Source organism: Protopterus annectens, chromosome 2.part1 (genome assembly GCF_019279795.1).
Source record: "Protopterus annectens isolate FY-2018-M chromosome 2.part1, PAN1.0, whole genome shotgun sequence".
NCBI classification, from domain to species: domain Eukaryota; kingdom Metazoa; phylum Chordata; order Ceratodontiformes; family Protopteridae; genus Protopterus; species Protopterus annectens.
The window spans coordinates 1,940,413,348-1,940,432,934 of NC_056729.1; positions in this window are offsets into that span (position 1 = coordinate 1,940,413,348).

The window sequence follows — 19,587 nt, forward strand, 5'->3', positions numbered from 1 at the left end:
ATCATTACGGAGAAAACAGAGATTACTCATTGCAAGAAACTGACTAGACTCATTGTAGCAGTGTTAGAAATGTTTAAGGCAGTCAGAGACAGACATTCATTCATTATAGTATTAGACAGGTTTGATATAATAGGTGTACATTGTTTGACTTTAGTTGTACACCATTGTTGATAACAAATTCAGTATTATCTTTGATTCTTGATCAGATTCGCTTTTACTGTTCCTGGGTGGTTATATTAATAAAGATGGTCTAAAATATAAGCAAAAATTTTAAGATGGTCTAAAATATAAGCAGAAATTTTATGTCCATATTTATCAAAATAGCATGCTTAATTAGTATTACCTGCTGTGGAGTGTTTTACCTCTGCCGTTTACCTTTGTATTATGTATTGCATCATATACCTTGAAATCAATGCTCTCTTATTGATAAGGTCACCTGTCAGTTACTTTTTCCTGAGTTCATAATTCAGTAAATATATATTGCTATGACTGTCAAAGCATCATATTAAGATGACACAATGAAGCTTCAATCAAGAATAAAGCTAAGGCACCAGATGAATTCAAAATGAATCCATCCATGCAGATATAGTTAATATATCTTTATTTAAAGTGCAATATCTCCTCTTGATTTTGGATGCCTTAGATTCTAAGTGAGCTCAATATTCAGGAGTCACTTAGTTCCTCCGCCTTCTGACTTGTTAACTTTTCTGAATAGGCTTCAAAAGATTTATATTGTGCAACAATTATGTATGCAGGTTTTATGGAAGGAACAACAGCTGGTAGGCTGTACAATTTATGCCAAGAGGACTAAAAAATCAAGAAAATTAGTTTATTACAGATACCAGCATTTTGGGAATAAATACCAGACAGATCATCTGAGGCCAGATTTGTGCTTGTATTGCCAAAAGCCTGGTTCTGCATAGCAGCTTGGGTTCCATAGTGTTCGGATAAATAACAGAAGCCATTCGTTTTAGTGACATTTGATCACCCAGTTCTACACTGAGTACCCTGCAGTAGGTAGCTTGTAAAAATATTATTACCAGCATATGTGATACATAGGGTCTACTTTGGAAGATCAAAATACCAAAAGGCTGATTTGTGAGATGTACTGTGTCTGAACATGGGCATATGGCCATGTTCAAATCTAAAGCAAACACAAGTGTCACTGTGTGGTATTTTATATACTTTTGTATCATTCATATGGCCATGCTCAAATCTAAAGCAAACACAAGTGTCACTGTATGGTATTTATATACTTTTGCATCATTCTGCCATCTTGTTTTATCTCTTTATCATATGTGATTATGTATTATGCAGTCAGTAGCTTATAACATGGCCAATCAAATGATTTTGTGTAGCGATATCGTGTAGCTGGATTTTCTGAATCACATGACTGGTCGTCACTCAAATTCACTTTTTGAATTTGTTTTTGAATCCATCCAGTAGCCTTACAGAAAAAAAGTAAGATTTTTAGTGCCTGTTGGTTATTGTTTATTTATTTTTATTCCAAAGATGTAGTGCCCTTACAAAGAAAATACTAAAGCAAATGTGGTGCAGGAGAATATGTCAACTGCAAAACATATTTTTTGTGCATTTCTTCTGTGATTAATTTGCTCAATCACTCTTTAGTCATAAATATATCTGTTATGACTATTTGAGTACTTGGGTGTAATTTATGGTCAATTTTAACTAGCAGTAGTTCATTAATTCACAAATTTGTACAATTACTCATTCATTTAGTTATTTTTATTTATTAGCCAGGTAGTCTGACTGAGCTCATAGGGTCTGGAGAGAAAAGCTCTACATTCAAGTAGTATGCAATGCAATATATGCAATGAAATACAACAGTGAGAAGACGATCATAGGTGCATGCACATATCTGCACATAGAAAAGCAATAAGAAAGTGAATGTGTTTACAGTTTGAAAGTATTTACATTTCTATACATTTTCGAAGAAATGCAGGAACTGGATGTTGTCTCACAGAGTCATATTGATCCGTTTTTATGTTGTTATGATTTCTTTTTAGCATTACTTTCTCAGACCTCATGTTTATTCTCCAGTAGTGTTGTTTTATTGACTTTAAAACTGGCCTGAATTAGATATTACTATATAGAAGAGAGAGTGGTCTCCACTAAACAACCTATAAGAAACAGAATATAGTAAAGTATACTTTCTGTAAGAGATGTCATTAAACTAACACCCTAATTCATAAATTGCTTAACTCAAGTTTTGCCTCTGTAAAAAGTTTAAATTGGATAAAAAATGGGTGCACTAATGGGGAAGGCAGTAGAACTAGCAAGTCGCTAAGGTTCGTGGACATTGTTTGGAAAAAGCACACACACAGGAAAATATTAACAGAATGAAGAGTTTCTGAACTGTTCTGAAATCAGCACAGAGTTTGTTTAGGTAGTCCTACATTTAGAAAAATAAAAACTTCTTGAAGTATATCTCCTTGATTCTAAATCCATAAATAAGCAAGTCATGTAACTAGTTTACATTATTTAGCTGTATTGCAAGGTCACATTTGTGTAAGGCATTTGTTTCCCCATTTTAGAGTGTTCCTCTTTTTCCTAAGGCCATGTAATTGCGGAGATAGAATATGTAAGTAACAGAGGTATGTCTTCGGGGATCCTTCAAGATGGTTGCAGGGTCTTGCCCTGCAAAAAAAATATTTATTTTTAATGCCCTATAAGATGAAATTTTTGATTCATCTGGTATGTTGTTGGTGGGATATGTATCATCTCATGGCTTGATGCACTCTGTGTTGGACATGTTATTTATGTTCAGTATCCTTTTTATGAGGAGTCTCTACCAGAGACACATGATTGACAAAGGCCAGGTTATTGTCCGCATCTATTTCAAATCCATGACCACTAGGTCTACCTTTACAGGTGCATTATCAATGTAGTACTTTCCAGGGGTAGACATCCTCCCAAATGATATTGTTATGTATTTCTTGGCACTGCATTTTAGACTATGGCTCTGGCACCAGTTGTCTGTGTCAGGCCTTCTTGAAAGATATTTTTGCCTTTGGGGGATTCTATGACTGTGCCCAGCTTGCAATTATCTGCAGAATTGGTCAGCCAGTGGCCCTTGATGTTAGCCTTGACATCATTTTGGTAGATGCCAAAAAGGAGTAGCCCTAGCTCCGAGACTTGAAGGACTCTGCTAGTGACTAACCATTTTTGGATGTAGACACCCCTATCTTAACTTCTTGGGTCCTATCTTTTTGACATTTAGCTATCCATTGGGTGACATGGGGTTTATACCTGATTCTGTTAGTTTGTCTACAATGTCCAGGTGAGGCATTGTGTTGATGGCACTGTTTATCATATGGGTCTTTAGTTACTTAGGTCCTCTGTCATATGGGTCTTTAGTTACTTAGGTCCTCTGTCATATAGGTCTTTAGTTACTTAGGTCCTCGTGCAGAAGAATGGCAGTTACAGTCACTAGACATGAAGTCTATCAGGAGGCTATGGTACAATTGTGATTCTAGTGGTCCCAGTAGGAAATGTTTCATGCTATTTAGTAGGCATCCTGGGATATTACAGAGCACATTGATACTGTGTTTTTGGCTTTGAAGAGTGCATGATGACCTGCCCCATAGTGATAGCTGGGAAAATTTTGTCTGCGAACATTTCCTGATAAGTGGCTATAGGGGAGAGGGTGGCAAAATTGGAGCTAAATTTGTTGGGCAGTAGATTTGCTATATCTTGAAGGTCAGTATAGTAGGCCCCATTTGCAGTTACTTCAGCACATTGTTGTTCATTGTCTTTGAGGTTGCGGACATTGTTGAAGAATGACTTGTGATTGCTCTTCTCCCAGGAGGATATTTTACCTCACATTTGGCTTTGGTAGACTTGATTCGCCTTCTGAGTGGTTTATTTGCATTGATAAGGGAATGTTTTTACCTTGCGGGTCAATGCATTTCCTAATTTTTGATTTTCTTCCTTTTATTATCCATCACGTTGATGTTAGGATTCCACCAGGGTTGCTTGTTTGTTGAGTTGTTCCTGTCGAAACACCACCAGTAAATCAAGACCAAAAAATTGCACCGAAAGAACCCAGGACAAGGAGACAAGTTCTTGAATGAGTTGGTAAATACAGGTCATAGACCACAAGGAAATAGCGTAGTATCAATTTAATAACCGCTTTCGTCGAAAGACTTCTTTCGACGAAAGCGGTTATTAAATTGATACTACGCTATTTCCTTGTGGTCTATGACCTGTATTTACTAACTCATTCAATAACTTGTCTCCTTGTCTTGAGTTGTTCCTGTGCTTATTTTGGGTAGGTGCAGCTCTTTATGCAGCCATTAACATGTTTTTACAGAATTTTCATGAGCAGTTCTGCATAGGCAGCAGCATTCTCTGTGATTAGGGGCAGGGGTGTTGACATTTTGCTAGGGTGTCTCTTAATAGTGGTAAGTTTGCCTTAAAATAATTTCTGAAAGTTCCAGGGTTAGCTGAAATCCAAGGTTTTACTTTTATTTCAAAGCTGACAGCCTTATGGTCTGACCTAACCAGTGATAACTTTGCACTAGGGGTGATGCAAAGTTCTCTGATGTTGGTAAGAACCAGGTAAAGGATGTTTACACCCCCCTAGTGGGTGTAAAACCTAGCTGGAATTGAGTATTTGCATTTAAAAAAATATTCAAATCTCTGGTCCAGCAACTGCCCTGGGCACAAACTGTTGGGTGGGAGCGACTGGCCCATGTCAAGTCTCTCTTTAATGCATGTCACCTTCTAAAAGTCAGGATTACATTAGTGGTCAAACCTGACTGCCTTTGTACTCTGTGTGTGGTCTAAACTGTGACAATTGCTTGCTACATTGTAATAAGCAGTTTGCCACAGTTTAAAAGTAAAAAGAAATATTTTTTTTTATTTTTAACAAAAACTTAATGGTCCATGCTGATAGGCTATAAACTGTAGTAACTGTTTGCTATATTTGTAGTAAGATGTTTGCTACAGTTTAAAAAAGAAAATATTTTTTTAACTAAAACCTGAGCACTGCTACATCCAATGCAGGAAGAATATAAGTTGTAGCAACTATTTGCTATATTTGTAGCAAGTTTGTTGCAGTTTAAAAGTGAGCAGATTTTTTTTAAGCTAAAATCTGAGTACCGTAGCACACTGTGGAGGCAGAGTATAAACTGTACCAACTGTTTGGTACAGTTGTCGAAGCAGTTTGGTAGACTTTGTAAAAAAAGTTTTTTTTTTTTTTACTTAAATGTGAGAAGGAGTATTGGGGACAGGGTGCAGAATTGAGACCTGAATGCCTGGGGCAGGAGGAAAGGGAGGGCATGTTATGCATCTCGCCATTTGGTTGGTGCACTGATAGAAGGAATGGACATTTTTCTTCTCTCTCATAACGTGCAGAGCTGAGAGGGATGTGGGTTGAGTACTATCAGACTGTATTAAAGCCAATTATCTTATTATGTTGTGGCATTATCCTTGAAAAAGGTAGAATGCAACTCAATGATATGTTCATACTGGCCTGGGGCACATAGTCATAAAGCACAATCATGTCTCTCTCCATATTGCCAGGGGTGTACATCTTAAATTATTTACACCCACATGAACTATGGCTGAGTCATACTGGTACTTGTGGTTCAATGACCTGAATGCATGTGTGATCTGGCAGATTCTCGCCCCTGTTAAGCAAATAACTGTCTTTACTCAGTCTAGTGAGTGGGACATCTATGTGTCTCACAAAGGAGTCAACTATGACCAAACTATTGGGTTTTCCTGTGATTAGACCTATGGACTTAGAACTAAACACATTGGGAGATGTGGCTCTATACGTTGTGGTAGGTGTTCTTTTGGTAAAATGTTTTGAAGTTAGTGGGAATACTTCTTGTAAATGCATTACCTGGGAACCTTTGGGTTCAGAATGTTACATTTAACAGCCTCTGCAAATGTGGGTCTATGTGTCGGGCCTATAATTTAATGTGTGGAGGTTGTAGTATGTCAGTATTTTTGTCAACCTGTTTGGTATTATAAACACTGTATGTGAGAATCTTGCCTCCAGTGACACTGTGTAATTACATCTTTCACATACCGTGTCAGTTTGTTTAAGGACTAGGTGGTTATCAGTAGGTATCAGACAAGTGCTACATTGCATGAGCATGAGCAAATCCACCAAACTGACTGCAAAGATAGCGGGGACATACATATCTATGGTTATAGGTCCTTATTACGTGATCTGCAAGAGGACAGTACAAGAAGGGTTTACAGATGGCTAGCTTGGGTAAGAATGAAGATGAATACTAAACGTGTGGGGCGGTGCTTATCAACATGCAAACTAGTTGTTCTTTGTGCAACTGAGTACTGAGGAAATTTCAGAGGTAGTTTTATAAGCACATTTCTTTTCTAAATGCCTGTGTCAATGCAGGACACTGCCAACCACCACTGCATAATGTCAAGCCTTGCACAAATGTGACACCTTTATACAGGCTCAGAAAAACTGTAAACAAGTAAAAAAAGCCCTCTGGCTAATCAGAATAAGTACACTCTAAGGTTTCCTCAGTGATTTTCATCAACAAATGGGACTGAGCTACTCTACACTGCCACTAGAAGGCAGACCTAACCCTTTTAACTTCAAATCACTCAAATAATCCATTGCACAGTAACTCAAGCAGCAAACATTTAGAAGGGGCAGGGATGCAGAAGCCAACAGTTTAAATGCAGTGGCAAAACAGCAGTACTCTAAAATGATTTAAATGCACTTTGTTCCTTCCCTCAGCAGAAGCAAAAGAATGTCACTAGTCACCTCCTGCTTCATGATAAGTGGTATCAAACCAAATGCTTATGGATTCAGTACAGTTCATATTGTCTTCTTAGCAGATACTCATAATAGAATCTTCAACAGTATGATGCAACAGAAAGTCAAGCTGCACAAAGCCATGAAAAGGATTGCAACAAAACTGCAACCAGACTTCTCAGTGAAACCCCATATATTTTGTCCTATCAAAGACCAGCAGGACTCAGTGTCTCTCTGCTCTTTGTCCACCAGGAGCAAAGCCTTTGCATTAATCACAAGCTGGCTCCTAAGAAGTAATATTCAGACTTTCCAGTGATTGGCAATATCTAGTATTGTTAAGGAATAAGGCCTTTCTACTCCTTTCACCACTAGCAAAACAGAAATAATAATCCCAAATTGATTTATGAGAAATAGATCCTAGGCTCACCAGTGATTAGTAGCCTAGTGCCAAATGTTACAGATCTTAAAAGTAAGATAGAAGCAAATGACTAGCATTTTGAAATGTACTGTGTGTACTAACTGAGTCGGATGATCTAACAGCATCCAGTAAAATGAGCAGATTGGATGAGACAGGGTGGTGCAAACAAAGTTAAATTTCTAGTAGGGCAAGGCAGCTGAAAAGCCATCAAGTGTAAAAGGACAACAGTGATGGAGTAGATGTGTGGGAAAAAATAGATAATAGCAAGTCAGACAGCATTTCAGCTAAATAACACTGCAGCCAAATGCCTACAGGCAAATAAGAAACCCTATTTCTCATCTCCTCCCACCCCTTAGCAAGATTGGATTCCTTTATAACCATTGCATGAAAAATTAATTGTATTCTAACTAACCCTAGTCAAGAACTTTTACCTTCCAGTAAGGAAAAACAGGAGATAATACAAAATTAAAAATAAAACAAACTGTAATATAAGAGGAAAACTAATGTTAAAAAAAGCAAAAAAACAATTGAACCAAACATTAAATGAATAAATGTAATCCGAAATCAAATGCAGTCGTATAACAGCAGAATCTCACAGTACTTCAGCTAAATAAGAAATCCTGTTTCTCAGCTTCTCCCACTAATTAGCTAGACTGGATTCATTTTCAACCAAAGGTTTTGGGTGACCCAGTGACACAGAGAATAGTATTGTCACCTCACAACATGAGGTTCTCTGGTCTGATTCTCAGTATGCTAGTTTGTAGTGTGGAATAACTGCTGTGGCAGGGCTAGCCACCTGGGGGTGTTAAGCTTGGCTGTAGATGATTATCACTGTTGAAGAGACACCCCGACCCCATGTGTAAAAATGGGGAAAAGGGTTTTAGGGATAGATGGATGAATTGAAAAGGATTTCTTTTCTAACTTACCATAGCTCAGAACTTTTAACATTTCAAAAGAAAAAAACATGGAAATAAAACAAAATTAAAAATAAAACAAACTATAAAACAAGAAGAAAAGTAATGGAAGCAAGCAATCCTTGAATGAATAAATCCAATCCAAAATCAAATGCAGTCAGACAACAGGATAGCTCATACAGCACTTTCCATTAATTGATTAAATTGAATTCCTTTTCAATTAGTGAACAGAAAATGAATTCAATTCTACCTGACCCACCCTATCACTAACAATAGTGACTATCATGTTTATTTTAAAAACAGCACGCCTTCTGCTCATTGCTTAGCTTGGATTCTTTCATTCACTGTTTAGACAAATATTTTTACAGACATACAAAAGCTGGTCATTTTTGAAGAATAGTGAGTTGACTCTGGGCAGTCCTTCAGCACTAATGTATAAGTCAAAGTAAATAGGGCAGCTGTCATGCTGACATCCTAGTAAATGGTATGGCAGTGTACCAGTTTCAGTGGTTCTGACTCCGGATTTTTAGTGCTGATACATAAAAGCAGAACCAGACTCGTCCACCCTCAAGCAAGCCATTGCTTCACACCAAGATCACCGCATCAGCAACCTTTAGGCACTTTCTGCAGTTCGAGTGCCCATTCAATAAAATGTCAGTGAAGCTGGCATCTCTATATGAACTGAGAAGCACTCAATTTAGAATATGCAACAATGCATTAGAAGTTATTTCACAAGAGCATCTTCCAATTGTTGATTGCCGTATCCACTGCAGACATATAAAAGAGATTAAACCTTATCTGCTTAATTGCACCTACTCTTTGGATCTGTAGGACTCCCTTTAGCCAGTATGAAAAGCAGCAGATATATATTTTTGATAAAACCTCGGTTTTGAAAAAGTACTGAAACTACATTGAACTGAATGGTACAGTATAAAAGCAATTCATATATTTGCCACAAGCAAGTAAAGTTGTTGTTGTCTTTCGGCTTTTCCTGGTTAGGGGTCGCCACAGTGGAACTCCAGTCCACTAATGACTGGCAGTAGATTTTGACGAACGCCAAGGTGCCAGCTCGACTTTCAACCTTCAAAGAAGGCACACCCATTTACACATGTCTTTGGAATGCCCACCCAACTGCGGAGAGGACATGCAGACTCCACACAGAAGGTACTCCCTCCAGGTGAGAATCGAACGGGAAAACCTCTTGCTGTGAGGCAACAATGCTCCCACTGCACCACCGCGGAAATACACAAGCAAGTAAAGTAAATACTATAATTCACATTTGAAAAATTAAAGAAACAAGCACATTTTAAATAAATTTGACATTATCATTTTTGCACTCTTTCAACCTAAAGGTCACTTAGCTATTTATTTATTTAGTTGGTTAACCAGCGGTTATTATTGGATGTGGTGTAGTTTTTCTTGAAATTGTTTGGATCCCCACTTGCTGAAATATTTTCCAGCACGGTGCTCCAAGTAGCTAGTTATATTTTTGCATATCTCACTGTGAGTATTGTTGGCTTCCTGTGATTAGTCTGTTCATCAAAGGTGAACAGTAACTGTCATTTAGTAATTTTATACGTTAATATTTTCAACAGCATTGATTCCATAGCTGGCCAAATATGGTAGTATTTTCGGTATTAACACTTACATTTGTTTGTAGCTAACCGGTTCCACATTTCTTTAAACATTTCTTATAATTATTTGGCAAACATAGTTATACTTTTAAATAATATAGTAAAAGTAATATCATTAGCATAACGGAGACTTTTTCAATTTGATTGGACCCTTGGCACATTATTTATGATGAGTGAAACTAGTAGTTGTAATGGAAGGCCAGAAACTTGGGAAAGTAATTTACCTGCTATTAAATGATTGTTTGTCAAAACCCAGTGCCTCTTCAAACCCCAACAACACTCCAGTGTATGCTGAATTGCTCTCATAAACTCTGTACAACCATTTCAATGGCTGCATAGAGGCTGCTATACTTACTGTAAGTAAGCCCAGAACGAGCCCTAGAAACAAACTACCCTGGTAGCATCACAAATTAAACAGGATATACAACAAAAGGAAAAAAAAATAGCAAAAATCAGAAAAGGTAATTCCCATAAAAATGCTCTTATCAAAGTAAATATGCAAATAAGCCACCTAAGCTAGGTCAGGCAAAGCCAGCTTTGATGTTAAGATACCCTCTCAGGTGAAAGATAACCATAAGGCCTTCTACAGCTATGTTAGAAACCTGAAGAGCAGTACACAGCAATATACTGAAATGGTGATTATTGGTCCCACATTCATCGACCCTGGAGATATAACAAACTTGTTTGTAGACAAATTCAGTTCCAAATTTATTCCCCCCTCACCCTCAACCATTCCTCTAATAATACCCTCAAACATAACCCCCCCAACTATAACTAGTGATCATGTACTAGCTGCATGCAATAAGGTCAAGAATCACAACCTCAATGGGCCCAAGTAACATCCCAGGATACCTCCTGAATGGTCTAAAATATGACATATAAGGAGCCCTAGAGTCATTATATAACTATAGTTTTAAAACAGGCTCTGTGCCATATGAATGGTGAAGTGTGATGTCACCCCACTACATAAGGGAGGACCTTCAACACATCCTGAAAACTACTGACCCATTAATCTGGCTAGTCTTACTTGATAACCCATAGAAAGAATTCCCATGAAAATTACCAGTAAGAACATAGGAAACTTATAGACACTGGATCCATCCCAGTTTGGCTTTGTCAAAGGAAGGTCATGCTTACTGAATCTGATGGATTTCTTTGAAAAAGTCACTAAGGCAATGGATGAGGGGAAAACTTGGTATACTGCCTAGCTAGATCTAGCAATAATTAATGCAATACCCTACTAGGGCATTGTCAACTAACTTACAGATCTAGGTATAAACCCAGTTATAGCACAGTGGGTAGACATCTTTGGTATGTATCTGACCAGACATATGCAGTAACTGGAACATCTGGAAAGGTTCCTTACTAAAAGACTACAGGGTATAAACACAATGTCCTATGCAGATTGCCTCAAAACATTATCTCTATACTCAGTCCCCTACAGACTACTGAGAGGTAAACTATGCCTGGCATATAAGGTATCCCTGGACCCCGCTCTGACTAACTTTTTGAGCATCCACAAAGCAAACAGCATCAGAACTCCTAGATCTAAAGACCTACATTTTGCTTGCAATATAAATAGGACATGTTGGACAGACAGATATGTTTTTCAGAGAATTCCCCTTTTCTGGAACAGGCTCCCCATCCATGTGAAACAAAGTCTTTCCCTAACTCTATTTAAGTGTAACCTGGACTATTGGATAGGAAATAGAAAATTCACCCTGGTGTGGTATCCATGTCTCTGATAGATGGAGACAGTTAGAAATCATGCTGTAACCAGCAGTCACCCCTATATAAAAGTCTAAAACATATAACTTGTTGGACACATTTGGGTTGCACAACTAGGCTTATAAAGCCCTAGGGGTTGTTAACCTATATAGGTTCATAGGTTCATAGGTTGGTACTAGGCTATCGGCCCTAGGGCCTATACAAGCCTAGCCATAACAATTCCCTGGCTATTTCTTCCCGCACTATTTACTTCCCTGGACCCCTGTCTAGCAGGGTGACTGACGTGATCCCCAGGGTGAATTTCCTTTCTCCCATCCAGTCATCAAGGTTCCTTTTGAAGAGGAACAAAGAGTTGCTCTGCTTGACATGTATGGGCAGTCTATTCCAGAGTCTGGGGAGTCTCTGGGTCAGGAACCTATCCCTCCAGCATGTTTTGTTTATTGTGATGACAAGGTTTAGATCCCTGGAGCGTGTGGCTCTGAGGGATTGGGATTTCTTTAAGTGGAGCATGTCCAACAGCTCAGGGTTTGACATGGCCTTGTATGTTAAGCAGAGATCACCTCTGAGTAGACGATATTTGATAGAGTATAGCTGGAGTTTTTTAAGGCGGTCAACATAGGGCATCTGCTTTAGGCCTGTGATTCTTTTAGTGAGGTATTTCTGTGGCCTTTCCAGTTGTTGCAGATGTCTTGAGAGGTACATACCAAATGGGGCATTGTATTCTATAATGGATCTAATGAGGGATTAGTACAGTGGGACAATGACCTCCTTTTTTCTGGATGAAAAGCCCTTAGTGATGAGGTGTGCCACATAGAAGGATTTCCTGACTGTTGTGGCAATGTGATTATTGAAGGTGAGACCACTGTCCACCTGTGTTCCTAAGTCTCTTATCACACTTTCGGTGTTTAGTATACTGCCACCTATGTGGTAATTCATGGGTACATGTTTTTTCCCAAAGGGGATAACTATACTTTTCTTGGCACTGAGCTTGAGCCCATAGCTCTGGCACCAAGAATCTGTTTCTGTAAGGCCCTTTTGTAGAGTACCACATCATCTGGGGATTCAATAATGGCTCCCAGTTTGCAGTCATCTGCAAACTTTGTTAGCCAGAGTCCCTTTGTGTTGGCCTGTACTTCAGAGAAGTAGATGCCAAACAAGAGAGGTCCCAGGACTGAACCCTGAGGTACTCCACTTGTCACTTGTCTGGAGTTGGATTTGGAGTCAGCTACTTTTACAGTGTGGGTTCTGTCAGTAAGCCAGTTGGCAACCCATCGAGTGATGTAGGGATTAATGCCCAGCTTATTAAGTTTATCTATGATTCCAGTGTGGGGAATGGTGTCAAAGGCCTTGGCGAGGTCCAGATAGGCTGTGTGGACTGCCTTACCTTTGTCCACGGTTCTGGAGACTGATTCAAAGAAGTCAATCAGGTTCAGGAGATAAGATCAGCCCTTCACAAACCCAAACTATACCTTCTTTACCTCTTCTATTGCTGAGCTAACCAAGACCTTTACCAACAATAACCCTCCACCTCCTACTGCTCAATCCCCCCCTCCACTTTTGAAGTCAAACCCATCTCCACCAAACTAATAAAGAGACTTCTCACTAAACTCAAACCTTGCTCCAATGCCCCTGACAACATTCCTTCCTCCTTCCTAAAAATAACCTCTGACAGTATTGCTCTTCCTATCAGCATCCTGATCAATAGATCACTACTTGAATCCTATGTACCCAAACTATGGCGTTCTGCTTTTATACTTCCACTTCACAAGGATGGCAAAAATTTTAACACCTCCAATTTCCACCCCATAGCCATCCTCTCCCCAATCTCCAAAATTCTTGAAAAATGTATCCACTTACAGCTCCTGCCATTCCTTACCAAACACCAAATACTCTCCCCTACCCAACATGGCTTCCATCCTGGACAGAGTACCAACTCCGCCCCTCTCTCCTTCTTACATTCTATCAATTCTGCTCGTGACTGTGGTAATATCGTATCGTCTGTTCTGCTAGACTTATCTAAAGACTTTGATACCATCTCCCATAGTCACCTACTAAATCATCTGTGTAATCTCAACATCTCCAATAAAACTCTTACCTGGTTCTCCAGGTACCTTTCTGATAGATCCCAAGCCGTGAAATGGGGCCAGGCCACTTCCACTTGCCTCTCAACCCCCACTGGAGTACCCCAAGGTTCAATCCTTGGCCCATTGCTTTTCAATATCTTTATTAACAACTTCCATAAAGCCATACCTAACACCAAAATTGTGCAATACGCTGATGATTCCACTCTGATCTGTCATGCCTCTAACCTAAAAGATCTCCAATTTCTAACTCAAACTGCTTTCTCCACTACCGAAAATTGGATGCTCCAAAATCACCTCCCACTAAATGCCAACAAAACAAAGATCCTTCTATTCTCTCCCTCAAAATCCTTCCCTATTGACAAAAACTTACTCCAAATCAGCAGCCTTAACAACTCCATTATCAAGGTCGTACCCTCAGCCAAACTTCTTGGTGTAACCATTGATGAACACCTAAAATTTAACAATCACATCCAGCTAAATATCAAGGAAACCCACATAAAACTAGGCCTATTTTACAGAAACAATCACTTCCTCTCTCCTTCCACCAGACTAACTCTCACCACAGCCTACCTACTTCCCTCTCTACTGTATGGCCCTCCTCTGCTCACTAATTTATCTTCCACACTCACCTCCAAACTGGAAGTATGTTACAATAAAATAGCCAGATTTGCCACAAATGCAAAATCTTCCTCTCACCACTGCACCTCCCTACACTCTCTAAACTGGCTTGAACTCCCCAATCTACTTAACCTTCCCCAAATCACCACAGCACACAAATTACTGTTCCAACCTACTAAGTGTCCTGCACTATCCAATATTCTGCAACCTTATAACCCCCTCAGACCCCTTAGATCTACCCACCAAAACTTGATCACTATCCATAAACCCAAGCGCCCTGCTGGGCAGCTTCTGCTATCTTATTCCCTAGCTAAAAAAATGGAATGCTCTGCACTCCACACTGAGGACCTGTGACAACCTTAATAACTTCAAAACTCAACTTCATTCTTACCTCTATCTAAACAGGAAATGCAACTGTATTCTTCCACCCATTCCTCTCACACTCTCCCTACCCTTTACCCCAGGCTAACCTTCTTACCTCCCTAACCTCACTTTAAATTAATGATTATATATGCAAACAAACTGCAAAAGCTAGCCATGATTCTACATGCCTGTTTTCACTCCTGAAGCTAAACTGTTTATTTCTTTTCTCACTCCGTTGAATGCTTCTTGTTGCTTGCAATCCCTAACTTCCTTTGTTATTAATCATGTAATAAAACTTTGTATTGTGGAGCTTTCTCCCCGAGCCTCCACTGAAAGTATTCTGTAATTATACTTTAATGTCTAGCTTTTCTCCCCGAGCCTCCACTAAAGTAACCTCCCTAAGCCCTGTGAACTAAATTGTAAATATTTTATTTCTCTTTTTCTTTAGAATGCTACCTGTTGTTTGTAATCCTAACTTTCTTTGCAACTAATCATGAAATTTTCTTTGTAATTAATCATGTAAGTTTCTTTGTAATTAATCATGTAATTTTCTTTGTAATTAATCATGTAATTAAACTTTGTATTGTGGAGCTTTTCTCCTCGGGCCTCCACTGAAAATGGGCTCCCCAGGTCCAGTGGACCTCCCCGGTCATCAAACTGGAATAAATAAATAATAATAAATAATAAACTGGGTGGGGTCCATTGTTTGAAGGTTGCCAATGTCTTTGTTTATAAGTTCCATGATAATATGTTCCATGGCCTTGCAGATCAGGCTCGTCAGACTGATGGGGCGGTAGTTCCGGGGATCCAAGGTGGATCCCCCCATGTGGAGTGGGATAACTGTAGCTGTGCGCCACTCAGTGGGCACAAAGCCTGAGGTGAAGGTATGATTAAACATGACACTTAGGTGAGGGCCAGTTCATTTTGTAGTTCATGAAGTACACAGCCCAGGATGTTATCTGTTCCCATGGATGCTGTATTCTTAGCTTTGGAGAGTGTGTTTTTTACCTATGTGGCCATTATTACCAGAATTTGGCAATCGTCCGGTATTGAGATGGGCCATTTAGGGGGTGAGAGGCGGGGGTAAATTTGGCACTGAATCTATCTGCCAGGATATTGGCAATATCCTTGGGATCAGTATATTTAATGCCATTCTGTTGTAGCTCATGGCAGATCTGAGCATTGCCATTTAGATTCTTGACATAGTTATAGAATGCCTTGTGGTTGTCTTTGGAATCTTCGGCAATTTTATTTTCATAACTAGCTTTGGAGGATTTTATGAGGGATCTCAACTTCTTACTGAGGCTGGTAAGGAAGTTTTTTGCATCCTGGGATTTTCCTCTTTTCTGCAACAGTTTCTTCCTTTTGTTGTAAAGTTTGTTTATGGCAGGGGACCACCAGATTGGCTGCCTTTTTTTTGGACGAGAGCATCTTGGTTCTATTTGGGATGGCACGATTCATGCATGAGTGGATGTGCTCATACAGTGCCTTAGTGTAGGACTCAGTAGTTGAACTTTCAGTTCCCGTCTGCATGGGTGTCATGAAGTTTGTAACTTCTAGCTTGAGTAGCATGAAGTTGGTTTTGGAGAAGTTTTTTATGGAGGTTTCCTTACTGGGGGATGGGGTTGGGATGTGGATGTTAAGGCTGATTAGTTTATGGTCTGACCTGACCAATAAGGGGGTGACCATAGGTGTGAAGCTTCGATTTCCCATGTTGGTAATGACCAGGTCTAGGATACTGGAGCCCCTGGTGGGACTATGGATTAGTTGATCCAGGGCATTGGAATTTATGAATTCCAAGAACCATTGGGCAAAGGTGTTGGTACACAAGTAGTTTTCCCAGTTAATGGCAGAGTAGTTGAAATCACCCAGTATTAGGGTGTTTGGTTGTATATTAATATTTTCCAGTATGTTTAGAAAGGTGTAGTGAGACTCTTGGGGCATGCTGGGGGATCTCTAGCAAGCTACAATTTGGATTGCAGTCTTACCTAGTGTTAGTTGCACCTGGAGAATTTCAGACACATTGTGTTGGGCAACTAACCTGGTGGTGTGAATATCCTTGGTGAATATGGGCACTCCTCCACCTTTAGTGTTTTGATCCTGGTTTGGTGGCCGAAAAGTGTGGTAAGAGTTGTAGCCTGGTATTGCAGGGATGCTCTCTGGAGCCTTGAACCAGGTCTCACTTACTGCACAGATATCAATGTTCTCCATTTTTAGGAGTGCCTTGAGAGAGTGCATTTTGAGGTTTAGACTTCTAGCATTGAGTAACATTACCTTCAGATTTTACATGTTTGTACCTGTTACGGTGGTGGTTTTGTCCTTTGAACTTTGCCTAAAAAAGGCACTATAGTGGTGGCAAGAGCCTTAGCCAGTAACCTGAATCCCAGGGGCGACAGGTGCAGACCATCTCTGGCAAAGCATCATGGTCTGTCGATCATGTCGTCCTAGGCAGATAGATACTGGACCCCCTTTGAATGACACCAGAAGCTTAGCCAATTGTTGAAGGCAATCATTTTGTCCTTATATTGTGGTATAATTCTGGGCGAAGGCAGGATGCTACTCAGGGCTAGGGTCATACCTGCCTTGACAACATGATCTGAGAGCTCTTCCATGTCTCTTTTCATGTAGTCCAGGGAGGTATGTCTCATGTCATTCACTCCAACACGGACAATGACAGAGTCATATTTGTACTTGTTGTGGAGTGACTTCAGTGCATGAGTTATGTGGCGGATCCTGGCACCCGACAGGCAGCTCACTGTAATTTTCTCCTTGTTCAGCCTGGTGAGTGGGACATCAGTGTGCCTGACTATAGAGTCACCTATGACTAAAGTGTTAGGTACGTTGTCTAGCCTTAGGGGCTGTTGCTAGGTGGCACACTGGTGTTGTGAGCTATGTGACCTACTACACCTATGAACCTAAATATGTCACCTTGTTTTCCACTTAAAAAGTTAGATGCCAACTCTGTAATAAAGCTATTTAATATTTAGTGATTTGATTAATAATCACAAATGGTATAGCTCTCCAACAAATGTTGTGACTGAGGTGGCTGCTTTCTGCTCTAAATTTTATTCACCTCTTGGAAGGTTGCATTGAAGCATTCATAGCAATCTAGCATAAACATAATGGCACATTTACACCTAAGCAATAACATGCAACTGCCACATCAACAAACTCTATAATAAAACGAAACAACACTCTTGGTCATCATTAAAGGATATAAATTTAATCACTAAAAAGTAATTTAACACTGATAAGTTAACCTCTGAAAAATGCCATTAGGAAATGCAAGGCTAACCACAAACCTACGATAGCAACTATTTCAAAAGACAACCATAAGACATTCTTTAGCTATTTTAATAAGTTTGAAAGTATCCTGTTATTAAGTGCAAAACTTACTTCCAGTGGAACTTCCTCTCAAGAACATTGCTAATATTCTTGCAGATAAATTCCCTTCCAACTTCACTCCTCCCACCCTCTCCTCTGTCGCCTCTATACTTGCTCACACCACCACTTCGGAGATCAATTTGGATGATTTCTTTTGACATTTTCTAATATTAGAAGCACTACTTCCATGGGTTCTGACAATATTGTTAGGTGTCTGTGGAGATGTGTAAAGTCCCACTTAGCACAACCCATCCATCTGTTCTTCAACTTGGATCTCTCCACTGGTTATGTCCCTGAGGTGTACAGAGTGTCAGTCATGGTGCCCTTGCAATAAGGTTTTACCTCCTACTGACCCTGGGAATTACAGGCCTGATAGTATCAAGGATATTACTTGCAAAGCTATGGAATCTATTACAGCTGAATGAATAAAGAGTGATATAAGTGATATTTTATCCATGGATACACACCAGTTCAGCTTTGCACAAGGCAGAGTATGCCTGATGAACCTGGTTCAGTTCTTTGTAAGGGTAACTGAGGCCATGCATAAGGGGCATATAGTCTACACCCTTATTTAGACTTTATCAAGGCCCTTGACAATATCCCATGTCCTGCGATTATTAAACTCTACCAACTCAACACTAACCCACACATTGTTCATTGGACTGGTAACTAGCTGTCTGAGACAACCCATACAATTAAAGTTGGGGGCATTTGCTCTAGACAAAAAAAGAAGATGCCACCAGTGGTATGCCATAGGGCTCTTTCCTGGATCCCTTCCTCTTTCGGTGTATATTTCTGTGACATAAATGGCAATATCAAGTGACTAGCCTGAGCAAGTTTGTTGATGATTTCAAACTGGGAATAATTATCACATTCCATTGTCATGCTAAAATTTTTCAACAAAAGGCTGGACCAAACAAATGTATAGTGTATTAATTATGGGCTTACCCTCAACACCAAGAAATGAAATGGTTTCACTTGGTAAATTTATTTATTATTCATTTACCAGGAAAGTCAAACTTGGAACAAAGCCAATTGCCCCAGAGAGAAATGCTCCAGACACATGCTTTTGTAACATGGGAGGAAACCCACACAAATACAAGGAGGATATGCAGACTCCACACAGAAGGCACCCCAGCCAACAATCGAACTGGAGAACCTATTGCTGTGAGGCAACAATGCTACCGCTGCACCACTGCACCATCCATCTAAACCTAGAATCACTACTACTTACCATATCAATCTCGCTATATATCAATATCTATCTATGTATATATGTATACACATGCATACATATACACATACAGACATATATGAATCTATCTATATATATAAAATTCCACTTAAATTTCATGTAGTCATTAGGAACATTGGTATGCATATCAACAACAGACTCTCATTTGACCATCACATCTCATGGTTAGAAAACCCTTCTACATTGTGCAACTAATCATTCATGGTATCGCATCAAGATGCATTGTTGAGCCCATTACTGAATATAACACACCCTTTAGCATGTACCTCACCTAAACCAATTTGAGAGACCTCAACATTTCCTCATCAGAAAGCCCTCAGGTGTCAGTACTTCCAGCTTATCTTGTGCACTAAAAGCTCGGTCACCCTACTCTGTGTCACACAACTCCTGAGGATTGATGACTGCTTAACCATCTCTGCTATGAAT